This window comes from Cyprinodon tularosa, unplaced genomic scaffold (assembly GCF_016077235.1).
Source record: "Cyprinodon tularosa strain WSP-4 unplaced genomic scaffold, ASM1607723v1 ctg70, whole genome shotgun sequence".
In the NCBI taxonomy this organism is placed as follows: domain Eukaryota; kingdom Metazoa; phylum Chordata; class Actinopteri; order Cyprinodontiformes; family Cyprinodontidae; genus Cyprinodon; species Cyprinodon tularosa.
Window position 1 is genome coordinate 4,282,333 of NW_024039452.1, and position 7,025 is coordinate 4,289,357.

Below are 7,025 nucleotides of genomic sequence, written 5' to 3' on the forward strand. Positions count from 1 at the left end.
GAATAAACACAGTTATAACACCTAAATGAACTGGGCTATTTAAATTAAAGTACATGACATTAGTCTGAACATGTCATTACATCATTAAAAGGAAAAGAGCCATGCCAATTGGAATTAACAAGGGTCTGAAACAGCTTAGGGTATTTATCAGTCAAAATTCCAAACAGCTGTGACCATTACTTTAAAGCCTATCCACAAATGTATTACATCAGGCTAGGACCTTTACAAAGCCATTGAAAAAAGAAATAATCCTTGTTGGGCTTGGAAGACAGATGTAGTCTTAAGAGAGAGAAAAAACCCCACACAATTTGAACGTAGCGGTAGTAGGAGCAATTGTCTGGACCAGTTCTTGAATTTACAATGGATCCCAGGAAAGTCCAGGAAATCTTGGGCCTTGAAATTAACAACAGGTATTCAGAAGGTGCAAACAGCAAACAGCAGTATGTCATCAAACGATGAGCATCTACCTTTGTTTTGCAAGGTTAGTGCTTTATTAGAAGCCAGTAGGTATAATTCCATCATCTAAACATGATGGATATATTGTCCTAATGCAGTGGTGTTAAACTGCAGAGCAAATCCAACATGCTCAAATCAACAGTCTCAGACCCTTGAAGTTTCTATATGGGTCCACACCAGCGAGTGTTAATTTGACTCTTTTTGGAAAGTTCGCAATGTAACTCTTATTTAGCTTTAAATAATAAATTTTTCAAGACTTAGACCAACTACGTGTTAGAATTGGAATATTAACTCTTTGGGTGTCAAATCAACTCCAGGAGTTCAGAGTTGAGTTCAGAGTTTTTTTTTTTTTTTCCATTTTAACAACTTATTATGTTGCCCTTTTTTTTTTTTACTACACTGTCTTTGAACAACCTCTACTAACACCAAATTTAACACCTTTAAATTTGCTGTGTGGTTCCAGAAAGGACTGCAGGTTCTTTCCAAACCATCCAAAAGCACTCCAGACTCCATCCATATCAAGCGAGTCCAATTTGACCATAATGACTGGAGTCTGTTGTGCAACTGATTGGTTGGAAAGGGAACCGGCAGCCACACAGCCCTTTCTGGAACCAGTTTTACACCACTGTCCTAATGTCATGACGCTTAATCTGCTTGCATGCAGATGACTATCTAGTTAAACATACAGGTGCTGGTCATAAAATTAGAATATCATGAAAAAGTAGATTGATTTCAGTAATTCCATTTAAAAAGTGAAACTTGTATATTATATTCATACATTACATACAAACTCATATATTTCAGATGTTTATTTTGTTTAATTTTGATGATTACAAATGACAACAAATGAAAATCTCAAATTCATCATATCAGAAAATTAGAATATTGTGAAAAGGTTCAAAATTGATGGCCCCTGGTGCCACACTCTAATCAGCTAATTAACTCAAACCACCTGCAAAAGCCTTTAAATGGTCTTTCAGTCTAGTTCTATAGGCTACACAATCATGGGGAAGACTGCTGACTTGACAGTTGTCCAAAAGACGACCATCGACACCTTGCACAAGGAGGGCAAGACACAAAAGGTCATCGCTAAAGAGGCTGGCTGTTCACAGAGCTCAGTGTCCAAGCACATTAATAGAGAGGCGAAGGGAAGGAAAAGATGTGGTCGAAAAAAGTGTACAAGCAAGAGAGATAACCGCACCCTGGAGAGGATTGTGAAACAAAACCCATTCAAAAATGTGGGGGAGATTCACAAAGAGTGGACTGCAGCTGGAGTGAGTGCTTCAAGAACCACCACACACAGACGTATGAAAGACATGGGTTTCTGCTGTCGCATTCCTTGTGTCAAGCCACTCTTGAACCACAGACAGCGTCAGAAGCGTCTTGCCTGGGCTAAAGAGAAACAGGACTGGACTGCTGGTGAGTGGTCCAAAGTCATGTTCTCTGATGAAAGTAAATTTTGCATTTCCTTTGGAAATCAAGGTCCCAGAGTCTGGAGGAAAAGAAGAGAGGCACTTCATCCACGTTGCTTGAAGTCCAGTGTAAAGTTTCCACAGTCAGTGATGGTTTGGGGTGCCATGTCATCTGCTGGTGTTGGTCCATTGTGTTTTCTGAGGTCCAGGGTCAACGCAGCCACATACCAGGAAGTTTTAGAGCACTTCATGCTTCCTGCAGCTGACCAACTTTTTGGAGATGCAGATTTCATTTTCCAACAGGACTTGGCACCTGCACACAGTGCCAAAGCTACCAGTACCTGGTTGAAGGACCATGGTATCCCTGTTCTTAATTGGCCAGCAAACTCTCCTGACCTTAACCCCATAGAAAATCTATGGGGTATTGTGAAGAAGAAGATGCAATACACCAGACCCAACAATTCAGAAGAGCTAAAATTCACTATTAGAGCAACCTGGGCTATCATAACACCTGAGCAGTGCCACAGACTGATCGACTCCATGCCACGCCGCATTGCTGCAGTAATACAGGCCAAAGGAGGCCCAACTAAATACTGAGTGCTGTACATGCTCATACTTTTCATGTTCATACTTTTCAGTTGGCCAACATTTCTATAAATCCTTTGTTTTTATTGGTCTTCAGTAATATTCTAATTTTCTGATATGATGAATTTGAGATTTTCATTTGTTGTCATTTGTAATCATCAAAATTAAACAAAATAAACATCTGAAATATATGAGTCTGTATGTAATGTATGAATATAATATACAAGTTTCACTTTTTAAATGGAATTACTGAAATCAATCTACTTTTTCATGATATTCTAATTTTATGACCAGCACCTGTATGTATGAACATCTTTGATGGGGAACTGCATTATATATGCAGGCGGAAATCCAATAAAGAGGAACATCTGGCGAAGCTTGTTACAACAGCCGAGGGGGCAAACAACATCTTTATTGAATTTCATGCCAGCGAATTAGGTGGACACTGCAGGTGGGAAAGAACCCATTGTGCCATTGCCAGCCGCTCTTACTGGCCGGGTATGGAAAGGGACATCCAACAATGGGTGAGTATTTGGCTATGTGTTTCATTCTATTCATTAAGGTCTTTTTTTAGTTCTGTGTGGACTTTCTCAATTTTATTCAGGTTGCTCAGTGTCCTCAGTGCCAAAAGAAAAGGGCAATGATTAAGGAAAAGTCTGAATACAGCCCCATAGAGGTAAGAAGAATTAGAAGTGAAGCAGATGTGAAATGTGTATGCACTTGAAGTGAAGAATTTACAATTTATCTCCTAAACAGGTGACGAGCCACTGGAACTGGTGCATATGGATCTAGTGGGTAAACTCACAGTAACAAATGGTGGTAATCAGTACATTTGTGTAATCATTGATTATTTCACGAAATGGGCAGAGGCCTACCCACAAAAAACAAAATCAGCAGCTGAGGTCACCAGTTGTATACTTGATTTTTTTTTACAAATTTGGTGCACCTCAAAGGCTGCTTAAGGACCAGTGTACAGAATTTCTCAACAAGGTAAGTACTGAGAAATAATTTCACAATAAGTGGACACAGTAGTGCTGACTTCTCATTCTCTTAGGTTAGCTATGGTTTGTGTGAGAAATTAAATATCAAAAGAAGTTTGTGCTCGCCATACCACCCACAAACCAATGGTCTGGTGGAGAACCTGAATGGGACGATTCAAAGGTTGTTGTTCAAACCTATCAACAAACATCTTGTTAATGTGGAGCCTTACCAAAAGTGTGACTAATGGAATTCTAACCCTCCAGGTCCTTGAACAAATTAGTGGCAGACCATCCACATAGATGGGACGAGGTGCTGCAACCAACAATGTTTGCCCTGCGGACCAAATGACATTTCACCACAAAACATTCCCCATATTTTGTTTGATGTTTGACAGGGAGGCCAGGTATCCGTCGCAGATACCAACACAATATGAGGTAAGGTGTGCACACATCTTCCCTGTTGGGGCCAATACTATGTCACAACACATTTTCTATACTTGCTTACAGATCACTTATCAAAAGGAGGAGAGGCTAATTTCACAGGAGGTTGTGAGCCGAGGCATTTCTGAGCAGAAAAAAACCTACCGGGAAGTGTCCTCAAATATTCAAAAGAGTCATGAAAAGGTTAGGCAGAGGAAAAGGCAACGAGGTAAGGAGGACTTTAAGGTGGGTGACCAAGTTCTTCTAAAGAACATCAGGCAGGAGCAAAGGAAGGGTGGAAAAATGGAGGCAGACATGTTGGGTCCCCTCATGATCACAAAAATTGAGGGCAAGAGTGCAGACCTTGTATCGGAAAAGGGAAAAGCAAAGATCAAAATTAATGTAGATCACTTAAAACCATATATACTTCTGAAGCAAAGGATACCCTCAAAGATGAAAGGGCATCAGCCTCCCGCCCTGGCTTCCCCTGTGCTTCAGCCTCCCGCCCTGGCTTCCCCTGTGCTTCAGCCTCCCGCCCTTGCTTTCCCTCAGCTTCAGCCTCCTGCCCTGGCTTCCCCTGTGCTTCAGCCTCCTGCAGCTGGTGCGTATTGTAATGTATTCCAATCCAAAGTTTTTTGGGGGGTGCAGTGATTAAAGGTATTTAGGCAGGTCATCATCCCAGGAAAATCTGGAGTCGGATTGGTCCATATAAACTATTTTCTGACAACATCATAGACCTGGGAAGGAGTTGGAGAGTGAGGTAGTTATTTTTTTTAAATGGCTGTTAATGTAGTTTGTACACCTGTTATGAGGTTGTAATTTTTAAATATTTGTATCTTTGCAGGTGATCAATGCATACCTGTCGTTACTGGGTAGGCATGGTGGATACAGAGTTTGTTAGTATGTCTTTCCCAGGTGCCTTTGATGCCCTACAATGTAGTGGCAGGGGCTGTTTGTCACAACCACCACTGGACGCTTATTGTGAGTAGCAAATGGGTTATTATCAAATGTTGTACCAGATCTGGCCCACTTTATACTGGACAGGTTATTTACACAACGGAAAAGAGGGTCGTTTTTGTTGACCCCTTTGGGGCAACTGAAGCTCAAACCAAAAGGTGCCAGGAGATGACCAGGTATGTCATTGAGAGAGGTGACAAATGTACTATCACAATACATGCTTATCTGACTGTTTGAATGTCATAATGCAGAGCTTTTGTACACAAACAATTCCTGGCCATAGGGAGGTGGGAATGCTCCACATTGCCTCCCCCAAGGCAGCAGGATGGTACATCATGTGGGGTTCTCATGTGCGCGGTAAGCAGACATTGTACAATGTATATTAAGGGGTCGAGAAGCTGCTTTCCCTGTCCATGCTGAGGGTGTGTCAAAACTGAGGTTGGACATGGCAACGGCTCTGCTGACAAAGACGGGTGAACTACTGCAGTCACTGTGTACTTATAATGAATCCATATAATCCTTGCCCTAATACTTATGTCTGCAGATGACCTTTGGGAATTGTGCCGGGCATGTGGGGAGTTCAGCTCTGGAGCTGCCACAGATGACTGGGTAAGTCAGTGTGTTGAACACGACTGCTTATTTTAAATGCCTCAGGTACACCTTTTTGCTAATGTAATGCTTCACCTAAACCCATAATTTGTTTCCTAACCGCAGTCAAATTATCTGTATTCTGTCTTCAGATTGAATGCAATAGCTGTTCTGGATGGTATCGCTGCACCTGTGTAGGATATCCTTCCACAGTGGGAGACTATCAATGCAAGGCCTGTGAGGAATAATCCATCAGCAAATTTGCAAAGGTCTGTTTTGTCTTTTAGTTTTTGGGGTGGAGGGCTTGACAGCCACCTCCAGATGACGACTTTATCCAAATTTTGAATTTCCCTTTAGTTATCTTACCGACGGAACTGCTCCACTGAGGACTCCATCTCCTCTGGTCTTCACCTTAGCCTGGCACACCTGGAGAACGCCCACGTTTTGATGCTGATTCTGGATTTCAGCTCAGCTTTTCTAACCATCATTCCACAGCATCTTATGGGATAACTGGAACAGCTGGGCTTCACTACAACCCTCTGCAACTGGCTGCTAGACTTCCTCACAGACTGCCCTCAGTCAGTCTGGGTCGGACAGAACACCTCTGTTATCAGTCTAAGCACAGGCTGTCCTCAGGGCTGCGTCCTGAGCCCCCTGCTGTTCACTCTGATACACGACTGCGTCCCCAGGTTCACCACCAATCACATGGTGAAGCTTGCACCTTTTCTTTTTTTGCACTGCACTGAATCGTTCCATATATGCCCTCTGAACCATAAAGTTAAACTGTTAAAATTGTGATCACTGCTGCACTTTAGAAATGTTGATGTTCATTTCACTGTAAGTAGCTCTTTCACAGTTAATGCTGTATGCATCCAGATTTGTTTTGACAAAAAAGTTTGTCTAAATGAAACTGAGTGAATTTCAGTTGTCTGTGTCCTCTCAAATGAATTAAATGGGCCTGATTCAAACCCTGTCCAGCTAGAGTTCAAAGCATTCTGGACAGTACCTTAACCTTTTGACTACCCATGATTCACCTCTATACAGGTGCTGGTCATAAAATTAGAATATCATGAAAAAGTAGATTGATTTCAGTAATTCCATTTAAAAAGTGAAACTTGTATATTATATTCATACATTACATACAAACTCATATATTTCAGATGTTTATTTTGTTTAATTTTGATGATTACAAATGACAACAAATGAAAATCTCAAATTCATCATATCAGAAAATTAGAATATTGTGAAAAGGTTCAAAATTGATGGCCCCTGGTGCCACACTCTAATCAGCTAATTAACTCAAACCACCTGCAAAAGCCTTTAAATGGTCTTTCAGTCTAGTTCTATAGGCTACACAATCATGGGGAAGACTGCTGACTTGACAGTTGTCCAAAAGACGACCATCGACACCTTGCACAAGGAGGGCAAGACACAAAAGGTCATCGCTAAAGAGGCTGGCTGTTCACAGAGCTCAGTGTCCAAGCACATTAATAGAGAGGCGAAGGGAAGGAAAAGATGTGGTCGAAAAAAGTGTACAAGCAAGAGAGATAACCGCACCCTGGAGAGGATTGTGAAACAAAACCCATTCAAAAATGTGGGGGAGATTCACAAAGAGTGGACTGCAGCT

At 41.6% G+C, this 7,025-nt stretch overlaps 2 long non-coding RNA genes across 2 annotated transcripts; both read left to right on the forward strand.

Annotated features, from left to right (window-relative positions):
* Positions 1-2,820: 2,820 nt before the first annotated feature.
* On the forward strand, positions 2,821-3,415 carry LOC119772180. Its single transcript, XR_005279226.1, has 3 exons — positions 2,821-2,977; positions 3,058-3,129; positions 3,210-3,415. It is a non-coding gene; the product is annotated as an uncharacterized LOC119772180 (long non-coding RNA).
* Positions 3,416-3,474: 59 nt separating this feature from the next.
* LOC119772181 lies at positions 3,475-4,165 on the forward strand. Its single transcript, XR_005279227.1, has 3 exons — positions 3,475-3,614; positions 3,698-3,868; positions 3,941-4,165. It is a non-coding gene; the product is annotated as an uncharacterized LOC119772181 (long non-coding RNA).
* Positions 4,166-7,025: the final 2,860 nt, after the last annotated feature.